The 11,996-nt window shown below is 46.4% G+C and overlaps 1 pseudogene; it reads left to right on the top strand.

Moving 5' to 3' along the window:
* Positions 1 to 1,246: 1,246 nt before the first annotated feature.
* On the top strand, positions 1,247 to 8,940 carry LOC129463021 (olfactory receptor 7E24-like; annotated as a pseudogene).
* The last annotated feature ends 3,056 nt before the right edge of the window (positions 8,941 to 11,996 follow it).

Genomic DNA, 11,996 nt, shown 5'->3' with positions numbered 1-11,996 from the left:
GAAGGGGGGCCCTGGGAAAGAAACTCAGCTTGGCTGTCAGAGTTTGCAGCGTAACCAGTGTGCTTATTGTAAAGAAATAGGACATTGGAAGAACAAATGCCCTCAGCTCAAAAGAAAACAAGGTGACTCAGAGCAGGAGGCCCTGGACAAGGAGGAAGGGGCCCTGCCCAACCTGGCAGAAGGGTTATTGGAGTGAGGGAGACTGAGCTCAAGCGTCCCCAAAGAGCCTATGGTCAGAATGACAGTCCGGGGTAGAGACATTGATTTTCTTGTAGATATTGCTGCTGAACATTCGCTAGTAACCACCCTGGTCGCCCCCTTATCCAAAAAGACTATTGACATCATCGGAGCCACGGGGGTTTCAGCAAAGCAAGTTTTCTGCTTGCCTCGGACTTGTACTGTAGGAGGACATAAAGTCATTCATCAGTTTTGGTACACGCCTGACTGTCCCTTGCCCTTTTTGGGAAGGGACTTGCTCAGCAAGCTGAAAGTCACTATCTCTTTGACAGAGCACGGCTCTTTGCTGCTAAAGTTACCCGGAATGGGAGTCATTATGACCCTTACGGTCCCCCGAGAGGAGGAATGGAGACTTTTCTTAACTGAGCCGGGCCAAGAGAGAAGACCAGCTCTGGCTAAGTGGTGGCCAAGAGTACGGGCAGAAGACAACCCTCCAGAGTTGGCCAGTCAAGAATGGGGCCCAGCTGGTTAGGCAAAAACAGGACCCGGTCCCCAGAGAAGCTCTTCAAGGTATCCAGGTCCATCTCAAGCACCTAAGAACTTTTGGAATTATTGTTCCTTGTCAGTCTCCATGGAACACTCCCCTCCTGCCTGTTCCCAAGCCACGGACCAAGGACTACTGGCCGGTACAGGATTTGCACTTGCTTAATCAAGCTACACTGACTGTACATCCAACAGTACCTAACCCGTCCACATTGTTGGGGTTGCTGCCAGCTGAGGACAGCTGGTTCACCTGCTGGGACCTGAAAGACGCTTTCTTTCCTATCAGATTAGCCCCTGAGAGGCAGAAGCTGTTTGCCTTTCAGTGAGAAGATCCGGAGTCAGGTGTCACTACTCAGTACACTTGGACCAGACCGGGCTTCCCCAAGGGTTCAAGAACTCCCCCACCATCTTCGGGGAGGCGTTGGCTCGAGACCTCCAGAAGTTTCCCGCCAGAGACCTAGGCTGCATTTTGCTCCAGTAGCTTGATGACCTTCTGCTGGGACACCCCACAGCAGTCAGGTGCGCCATGGGAATGGATGCCCTACACCAGCACCTGGAGGACTGTGGGTATAAGGTGTCCAAGAAAGAAGCTGAGATCTGCCGACAGCAGGTACGTTACTTGGGATTTACTATCTGACAGGGGTCGGAATGCAGCCTGGGATCAGAAAGAAAGCAGGTCATTTGCAATCTACTGGAGCCTAAGAGCAGAAGAAGGCAGGTGAGAGAATTCTTAGGAGCTGTGGGGTTTTGTAGACTGTGGATCCCAAACTTTGCAGTATTAGCCAAGCCTTTGTATGAGGTCACAAACGGGGCGGGGACCGGGAACCTTTGGAATGGGGATCCCAACAACAGCAAGCCTTTCATGAGTTAAAGGAAAAACTTATGTCAGGCCCAGCCCTGGGGCTACCCGATCTGACAAAGCCTTTTCCATTGTATGCATCAGAGAGAGAAAAGATGGCAGCTGGACTTTTAACCCAAACTGTGGGGCCCTGGCTGAGGCCGATGGCCTAGCTCTCTAAACAACTAGACAGGGTTTCTAAAGGATGGCCCCCCGTTTGAGGGCCTTGGCAGCAACTGCCCTGCTAGTACAAGAAGCAAATAAGCTGACTCTTGGGCAAAACCTGAACATAAAGGCCCCCCATGCTGTGGTGACTTTAATGAATACTAACGGACATCATTGGCTAATGAATGCCAGATTCACCAAGTACCCAACTTTGCTCTGTGAAAATCCTCGTATAACCATTGAAGTTTGTAACACCCTACACCCCGCCACCTTGCTCCCGGTATCAGAGAGCGCTGTCGAGCCTGATTGTGTAGAAGTATTGAACTCACTTGACTCTAGCAGACCTGACCTCCGGGACCAGCCTTGGGCATCAGTAGAGTGGGAACTATACGTGGATGGGAGCAGCTTCTTCAACCCCCAAGGAGAGAGAGGTGCAGGGTATGCAGTGATGTAGTGGTAACCCTGGACACTGTTGTTGAAGCCAGATCGTTGCCCCAGGCCACTTCAGCCCAGAAAGCTGAACTTGTTGCTTTAATTCGGGCCTTAGAACTCAGTGAAGTAAGACTGTAAACATTTACACTGATTCTCGGTATGCCTTTTTAACCCTTCAAGTGCATGGAGCGTGATAGAAAGAAAAGGGCCTATTGAACTCTGGGGGAAAAGACAGAAAATATCAACAAGAAATCTCGCAATTATTAGAAGCAGTATGGAAACCCCACAAGGTGGCACTTATGCATTGCAGAAGACATCAGCGAGCTTCCACCTTGGTGGGTTTGGGGAATTCCCGCGCTGACTCAGAGGCTGGAAAAGCAGCATCTGCCCCCTTCCGGGCATCAGTCACAGCCCCTCTGCTCCCTCAAGCACCTGATCTTGGACCTACTTCTTCTAAAGAAGAAAAGGACTTTCTCCAGGTAGAGGGGAGGACAAGTGATGGAGAAAGGATGGATTCGGTTACCAGATGGGAGAGTAGCTGTGCCACAGCTGCTAGGAGCTGCAGTTGCACTGGCTGTGCATGAAACCACCCACCTAGGTCAGGAGTCACTGGAAAATTGTTAGGCCGGTATTTCTACCTCTCGCATTTGTCAGCCCTTGCCAAAACCGTGATGCAGCGGTGTGTTACTGCCGACAGCATAATGCGAGGCAAGGTCCAGCCGTTCTGCCCGGCATACAAGCTTATGGAGCAGCCCCCATTGAAGATCTCCAGGTAGACTTCACAGAGATGCCAAAGTGTGCAGGTAACAAGTACTTACTAGTTCTTGGGTGTACCTAGTCTGAGTGGGTGGAGGCTTATCCAACACGAACTGAGAAAGCTCGTGAAGTAACCCGTCTGCTTCTTCGAGATCTTAATCCTAGATTTGAACTGCCCTTACGGATCGGCTCAGATAACGGGCCTGCGTTTGTGGCTGACTTGGTACAAAAGACGGCAAAGGTATTGGGGATCACATGGAAACTGCATGCCGCCTACGGCCTAAGAGTTCCAGAAAGGTGGAGCGGATGAATCGGACTATCAAAAATAGTATTATTGTCTTCCCCACTGGATATTAAAAACAATACCACAAGGGGCGTCAAACCACCTGCCAAATTTGAGGGAATGTTATCCGCTCCACCCGCCCCCCGCCGGCCCCCGGATATTAGAGACAATAACACAGGGGTAATGTACACCCACTGCTTTATTGGGAGTAATATCATCCTCTCCCTTCTTGGATATTAGGAACAATATCACACTGTGCGCGTACGCCTGTCGCGAAATTCAATGGAATGTCATCCTGTGCCTCCCTGGATATGACGAACAATGTCACGGGGGATGTACAACTTCTGAGATATTGGGAGTGATATCATCCTCTCCCCTCTGGAAGTTAGGGACAATATCACAGGGGTAGTGTACACCCTCTGTGATGTTGGGACTAATATCATCCTCCCGCCTCCTGGATATTAAAAACCGTATCACAAGGGGCATGTACACACACTTCGATATTGGTATTCATACCATCCTCTCCCTCTTTGGATATTCAGTGCAATATTTCAGGTGGGGTATACACCATCTGCAATATTGGAAGTAATATTATTTTCTGCCCCCCTCGATATTAGAAACAATATCACAGGGGGTGTCAACAGCCCCTGCGATATTTGGAGTAATATCATCGTCTCCCCTCATGAATATTAACAACAATATCGGGGGGGGTGGGTGGGAGTACACTCCCTTTGATATTTGATATCATCCTCTTCCCCCCTGGATATTAGGAACAACATCAGGAAGGGATGTACAGACCCTGCGATTTTTGCTGTCATATAATTGTCTCTCCCCTAGATATTAGGAAAAATGTAACTGGGGATGTGAACACTCCTGCGATATTGGGAGTAGTATCATCCTCTCCCCCGTTGCATATTAGGAACAGTATCACAGGTGGGGTGTACTGTCTCTGCGATATTGGGAGTGAAATTATCCTCTCTTCCCCTGGATATCAGGAAGGGTATCAGAGGGGGAGGGTGTACATTCCCTGCGATATTCAATGTAATCTTATCCTCTCCCTCCCAGGGTATTAAGAACAATATTACAGGAGGGGCGCATACCCCCTGCGATATTGAGAGTCATACCATCCTCTTTTGCTCTGGATATTAGGAACAATATCACATGGTTGTGTACACCCCCTGGGATATTGGGAGTCATATCATCCTCTTTCCCTGTGGATATTAGGAAGAGTATCACAGGGCTGTGTACACCCCCTGGGGTATTGGGAGTCATATCATCCTCTCTCCCTCTGGATATTAGGAAGAGTTTCACAGGGGTGTGTACACCCCCTGCGATATTGGAAGTAATATCATCCTCTCCACCCAGGAAATTACTAACAAGGTCACGGGGGGTGTACTACCCCTGCCATATTGGGAGAAATGTCGTCCTCCCCAAACCTGGATATTAGCAGCAAGATCACAGAGTGGGTGTACACACCCTGTGATATTGGAAGTAATATGATTCTCTCCCCACCTGGATATTTGGAAAAATATCACAGCGCGGGTACACATTTCCTATGCCATTGGGAGTAATATCATTCTTTTCCTTTCTGGATATTAGGAACAATATCACGGGAGTGGTGTACATTTACTTCGATATTGGGAGTAATATCATCCTCTCCCCGTTCGGACATTAGGAACAATATCCCAGGGTGGTGTCCACCCTCTGCGATATTGAGAGTAATATCATCTTCTATTTCCCCGGTTATTAGACACAATATCACAAAAAGGTGTACAACCCCTGTGATATTGGGAGTAATATCATACTCTCCTTCTCTGGATATTAGAAAACAATATTCATCAGGGCTGAATACCCCCTGCGATAATGGGAGTAATATTTTTTCTTTCACAGGCCATTAGGAGCAATATCACAGGGGGTGTTTACACACCCTGCGATATTGGAGGTAATATCATCCTCTGCCCCCCGGAATATTACCAACGATATCAAACAGGGGTGGTGTATACCCCCTGTGATATTGGGAGTAATATCATCCTCTCCACCTCCGGGTGTTAGGAACAATATCCCGGCGGGGGGTGGTGCACCCCCAGTGATATTGGGAATAATGTCATCCTCTCCTTCCCTGGATATTAGGAACAATATCACAGGGGGGTGTACACCTTCTGTGATATTGGAAGCAAATCATCCTCTTCCCCGCTGGATATTAGAAAAAATAATCACACAGAGTGTACACCCACTGTGATATTAGGAAGAATATTACAGGGTGTACACCCACTCTGACTTTAGGAGAAATAGCTCCCTAAAATATCACAAATAATATCACAGGGTATACAGTAATATCTCCCTAGGATGTGACAAATACTATCACAGGGTGTACCCCCACTGTGATAACAGGAGTAATACATCCCAAGGATATTACCAATAATATCACAAGGCTGTACACCCACTATGACATAAGGAGTGATATCTCCCTAGGATATTACGAATACCATCACAGAATGTACACCCATGGTGATATTAGGAGTAATATCTACCAGGACATAACCAATAACAGCACAGGGTGTACATACATGATATCCACCCACGGTGATGTTATGAGAACTATCTCCCTAGGATAATACGAATAACATCATAGAGTGTACACACATGGTATACATACACTGTGGCACTAGGAATAATAACTTTCTGAAATATGACGAATGGCGTCACAGAATAGAAACACATGGCATACGCCCACTGTAGCATTAGGCATAATTTCTCCCTAGGATATCACGAGTAACATCTCAGGGTGTACACACATGGTGTACACCCACTGTGACATTACGGGTAATATCCCCCTAGAAGATATTACCAATAACATCACAGGGCGTTCACCCATGGTGTACACGCACTGTAATATTAGGAGTAATATCTCCCTAGGATATTATGAATAATATCACAAGGTGTACAGAAACTGTGATATTAGAGGTAATATCTCTCTAGGATATTCTGAATAATATCACAGGGTGTACACCCACTGTGATATCGGGAGCAATAGCTCTCCAGGATGCTATGAATAATATCACAGAGTGTACACCCACTGTGATATTAGGAGAAATATCTCTCTGGGATATTACGAATTGTATCACAGAGTGTACACACATGGTGTACACCCACTTTGATATTAGGTGTAATATCTTCCTAGGACACTACAAATAGTATCACAGAGTGTACACCCACTGTAATATTAGGAGTTGTATCTCCCCAGGTTATTACAAATAATATCACAGGGTGTACACCCACTGTGATATTAGGAGTAATATCTACCCAGTATATAACAAATAACATCACAGGGTGTACACCCACTTTGATATTAGCTGTAATATTTTTCTAAGTTGTTACAAATAATGTCACAACTAAGGGTGTACAAACATGGTGTACACTCACTGTGATAGCAGGAGTCATATCTCTGTAATACATTATGAATAATATCACAGGGTGTACACCCACTGTATTATTAGGAGTAATCTCTCTGTAGGATATTACAATTAATATCACAGGGTGTGCACCCACTGTGATATTAGGAGCAATATCTTTCTAGGATATTACAAATAATATCACAGGGTGTTCGCCCACTCTGATGTCAGAAGAAGTATCTCCCTAGGATATCAAAACTAATATCACAGCGTGTACAATCTCTGTCTTCCAGGTTCTAAAGGATTCTCCTGCTTCAGCCTCCCGAGTAGCTAGGGTTACCCGCCACCATGCCTGGCTAATTGTTTTTTTTGTCTTCACTAGAGACAGGGTTTCACCATGTTGGCCAGGCTGCTCTGGAACTCCTGACCTCAAGTGATCCATCCATCAGCCTCGGCCTCCCAAAATGCTGGGATTACAGGTGCGAGCCATCGTGCTCGGCCAAGAATTAGATATTCAATTAATTTGGAGACACAGCTCCCACATTTGAGTGTACGTGTACTTTTATGAAGAAATGATGTCAGAAAACCTAAGGACTGCAATAAATAAGAAAAGTAACTAGCATGCTAAAAGGTCTTCCGATTAAGAACTATAAGGTTCGATTTCGTTTTTAGATTAATGTGGTCCTAGCTCTTGTGTCGTCCTTTCAAATATTCTACATCAAAGGAATTTGTAGCATGGTGTCAGAATAAAATAAAGGGCATTTCACTGCTTCTTAATTTCTTTCAATTAGACTGAGATCTTTTTCTTAAAGAGAGAACATTTTTATTGCACGTTATTGTTTCTGAAAAGAGTAGGCCGTATTTTACTGAGATCACGGATTTCTTATATATTACGTTTTGGTCTTCTAACCTTCTTCAGTGGATTTTCTCTAAAGTAGTATGTACAGAAAGAGTTGAAAAGCAAAAAAGCAAATCATGTAATAATTCTGAGATTTTTGGGTTTGTCACACCTGAGAAATATTGCTGACGGTGTATGGTCCTCAAGTGTGAAAATGTTCCTTGTGAATTGCTTGCATCCAAAATATACACACAGCATTAAGGGCTGGTTTTTATCTTTTATTTTCCCAGTCCTCTTTTCTTCTCAAGGTGTCCAAGTCACACAGAGCCACGGAATCTCACAGGTGTCTTAGAATTCCTCCTCCTGGGACTCTCAGAGGATCCAGAACTGCAGCCCGTCCTCCCTGGGCTGTCCCTGTCCATAGCCGGTCACGGTGCTGAGGAACCTGCTCATCATCCTGGCTTTCAGCTCTGACTCCCACCTCCACACCCCAATGTGCTTCTTCCTCTCCAACCTGTCCTGGGCTGACATCGCTTTCACCTCGGCCACGGTTCCCAAGATGATTGTGAACATGCAGTCGCATAGCAGAGTCATCTCTTATGCGGGCTGCCTGACACAGATGTCTTTGTCCTTTTTGCATGTATAGGAGACATGCTCCTGACTGTGATGGCCTATGACCGATTTGTGGCCATCTGTCACCCCCTGCACTACCCAGTCATCATGAATCCTCACCTCGGTGTCTTCTTCGTTTCGGTGTCCTTTTTCCTTAGCCTGTTGGATTCCCAGCTGCACAGTTAGATTGTGTTACAATTCACCTTCTTCAAGAATGTGGAAATCTCCAATTTTGTCTGTGACCCATCATAACTTCTCAACCTTGCCTGTTCTGACAGCATCATCAATAGCATATTCGTATATTTAGATAGTACTATGTTTGGTTTTCTTCCCATTTCAGGGATCCTTTTGTCTTACTCTAACACTGTCCCTTCCATTCTAAGAATTTCATCGTCAGATGGGAAGTCTAAAGCCTTCTCCACCTGTGGCTCTCACCTGGCAGTTGTTTGCTTATTTTATGGTACAGGCATTGGCGTGTACCTGACATCAGCTGGGTCACCACCCCCCAGGAGTGGTGTGGTGGCGTCAGTGATGTACGCTGTGGTCACCCCCATGCTGAGCCCTCTCATCTACTGCCTGAGAAACAGGGACATTCAAAGCGCCCTGTGGAGGCTGCGCAACAGAATAGTCGAATCTCAGGATCTGTTCCATCCTTTTTCTTGTGTGGGTAAGAAAGGGCAACCACGTTAAATCTCTACATCTGCAAATCCTGCGCCTTAGTCACATTATTGTTGTTGCTTGATGGCTTTTATTCCTTTCCACATTTCCTATGTGAATATTGCTTTCTTCGTTATGCCTTTAACTGGAATGGGTGAGTATTCTGGGATCCTTTGTTTAGCATAAACCTCATGACTGAATCCTCTATACCTAGGCGGCCTCCTTTAGTTTCTGACCAGTAACCCTGTCATCCAGGTGGAATCACAACCATCTTTTTATATACAGGAAGTCCTCACTTCATTTTGGAATTCCCTGAACATCGACTTTATGGAAACAACGTACATCAGGTCCTCCAACACCATTGTTGTGTTCAAAGTTGTTATGAGGTTGATGAGGAATAAGTGGTTTCACTATACATAATTTTGCTTAAAGGTGAAGTTTCCAAGAGACTTTCAAAAATTATAAGTGAGGACATACTGTACATCAAATTCATATCCTCTTCCAGAGTTCATGTGGAATTTCTCTATAAACTGCTTCTAGAGAATCTATTTAGGCAGGTTATGTTTAGAGATCCATGTCACCAGTCCTCAAGCTTGTCTTTGAATCAAATCACCTGGGGAGCTTACAAATGATGAGGCCTGGGTCTCATTACGTGAGATTCTGATTTACTTGCACCTGTGTAGGTATGTGGATTTTTTTTTTTTTTTTTTTAAGCACCACAGGTGATTCCAATGATGAAGTTTTCAGAGGTATCAAGCTCCAATAAGTAAGAAAAGAAGTTAATTGTAATATGATTTCTTCAAATATTATCTTCAAATGCATTGCCCTTTAACACCATACAAATTTTTATTATGCTGTTTTTTCTTACCAGTTAGCATTTTATTTTTTATTTTTTATTTTTTTGAGTCAGAGTTTCACTCTCGTTGCCCAGGCTGGAGTGCAATGGCACGATCTCGGCTCACTGCAACCTCTGCCTCCCACATTCAAGCGATTCTCTTGTCTCAGCCTTCTGAGTAGCTGGGATTACAGGCATGCGCTACCACGCCCGGCTATTTTTTTTTTTTTTTTTGTATTTTTAGTAGAGACAGTATTTCTGCATATTGGTCAGGCTGGTCTTGAACTCCCGACCTCAGGTGATCCACCCACTTCGGCCTCCCAAAGTGCTGGGATTACAGGCATGAGCAACTGTGCCCAGCCACCACTTAGCATTTTCATTTTACATTTGTTGAAGTTATGGATTTATACACCCATTGATTGCTGCTTTATGATACACTTGCATATACATAAAATGGGAAATAGAATAAAATGGGCACAGTATCCCTAAAGTTTCACATTCCGAGACATTTGAAAAATATTTGCTTTTTCGAAATTTGTTTCAATTAAGAAACTGTGGTATACACACACAGTGAAGTATTATTCAGCCTCAAAAGCAGTAAAATTCTCTCCACTGCAGAAAAAATGGATGAGATTGCAGGTCTGTATATTAAGTGAAATAAGCTAGGCACAGAATGAGAAATATTACATGTCCTCACTTATGTGTAGGAAGAAAAAAGAAAATCTTGGCCAGGTGTGGTGGCTCAGGCCTGTAATCCCAGCACTTTGGGAGGCCGAGTCGCACGGATCACTTGAGGCCAGGCTAAAACACAAAAAATTAGCCGGGCATGGTGACGGGTGCCTGTAGTCTCAGCTACTCAGAAGGCTGAGGCCCAAGAAGCGCTTGAACTTGGGAGGCGGAGGTTGCAGTGAGCCCAGATTGTGCCTGTATGCTCCAACCTGGGCAACAGAAAGAGACCGCCATCAGAAGAACACCCCTCCAGGTCAATCCTTGCTCCCTCTCAGGGCTTCTCTTAAACTGCACAGCCCTAACTGGGGCAGGGTTCTGAAGGGTGGGGAGAGGAAGGCCTGCTCCCTGGAATACACAATCGATCCTTGCAGGTATCCACCATCAGGTCTCTGAGCTTGATGCTGTCATGTCCCTTGACTCTGCTTCCGGGGCTTTTTGGTGGATGGCTTTTGGGGTGGAAGTGGCAGCCCCAGCTTACCAGCCATCATGCTCATGTCTGGAATCTCAGTCCTCTGGGGAAGGTGAGGTGGCTTTTCCTCAGCCAAGACTGGGATCCTCAGTGGGTGCTGGTTCATCTGACTTTCCTCCCAATGGGGTCTGAGGGTGGAGAGGGGGACAGTGCCTAGGCCACAAGAAAGCTGAAGACCTGGCTTCCTGTGGAAGGTGCCCACTCCACTCCCACTTTTCATGCCTCCAGAGCCCAACTTGTACCACTTCACAGTTTTACCAGGGCCCAAATCTCCTCCTAATTTGGGACTAGAACACCTCTCACTCTCCAAGCCATCCTCCAATCCTGCCTTTTCCACTGCTTCTCTTGCCTGCTTTTGCACACTATGACTACATCCTTGCCCCACCTGCCCCAGTCAGGGGACTGCAGAGCTGAGGGCAGATCTTGGGTAAGGCCCGCCTCTCCTGCCTTTCTTCTCCTAATGCTCCAGCTGGGGGTTCATGACTGCAAAAAAACCCATTGTGTCAACAACTGCAATGGCCTCCCTTGATATAGTCCATCATGTAGACAGAGGCAGGATGCTGGGGAGGGCCCATGAGAGACCCTGGGTGACACCTCCTGGCCCTGGTCTGGCCCTAGCCTGGGTCTGGAGAACTGAAAGCCACCTGGCTTGTTTTCCACAGGGGCCAGAAAAGGCTGGAGCAGCCGAAGTCTTTCGGAAACGGTATCTGGGGGATATTCAGGGCTGCCTCAGAAAAGAAGGTAAGGGAAAGAAAGAATGGAGGGCTGCCAGCCCCACTCTCCCATGCTGGCAGGCCTCAGCTTGGTGCATCTTTCTGAGGTCTTCAGAAGTGATGAGCGGCTCCAGGGCATGGACCCCCAGCTGCTGCTGGTCCCAACCTGAGGGAAACAAAGCCCAGGCCTAGGGCTTTGGTATGAGGCATGTGGGGAGTTGAAATTTTGTGGCCTTTGAATAGGATCCAGTATTAATCCAGTAATAATCCAGCCAGTGGATTATTACAGAAAAAAAAATCGAACAAGAATAGAAATTACACGGCCGGGCGCGGTGGCTCACGCTTGTAATCCCAGCACTTTGGGAGGCCGAGGCGGGTGGATCACGAGGTCAGGAGATCGAGACCACGGTGAAACCCCGTCTCTACTAAAAATCCAAAAAAAATTAGCCGGGCGTGGTGGCGGGCGCCTGTAGTCCCAGCTACTCGGAGAGGCTGAGGCAGGAGAATGGCGTGAACCCAGGAGGCGGAGCTTGCAGTGAGCCGAGATCGCGCCACTG

Source organism: Symphalangus syndactylus, chromosome 14 (genome assembly GCF_028878055.3).
Source record: "Symphalangus syndactylus isolate Jambi chromosome 14, NHGRI_mSymSyn1-v2.1_pri, whole genome shotgun sequence".
Taxonomy (NCBI): Eukaryota; Metazoa; Chordata; class Mammalia; order Primates; family Hylobatidae; genus Symphalangus; species Symphalangus syndactylus.
Note: the sequence above shows the minus strand (reverse complement) of the source record. Positions and strands in the feature narration are given on the sequence as shown.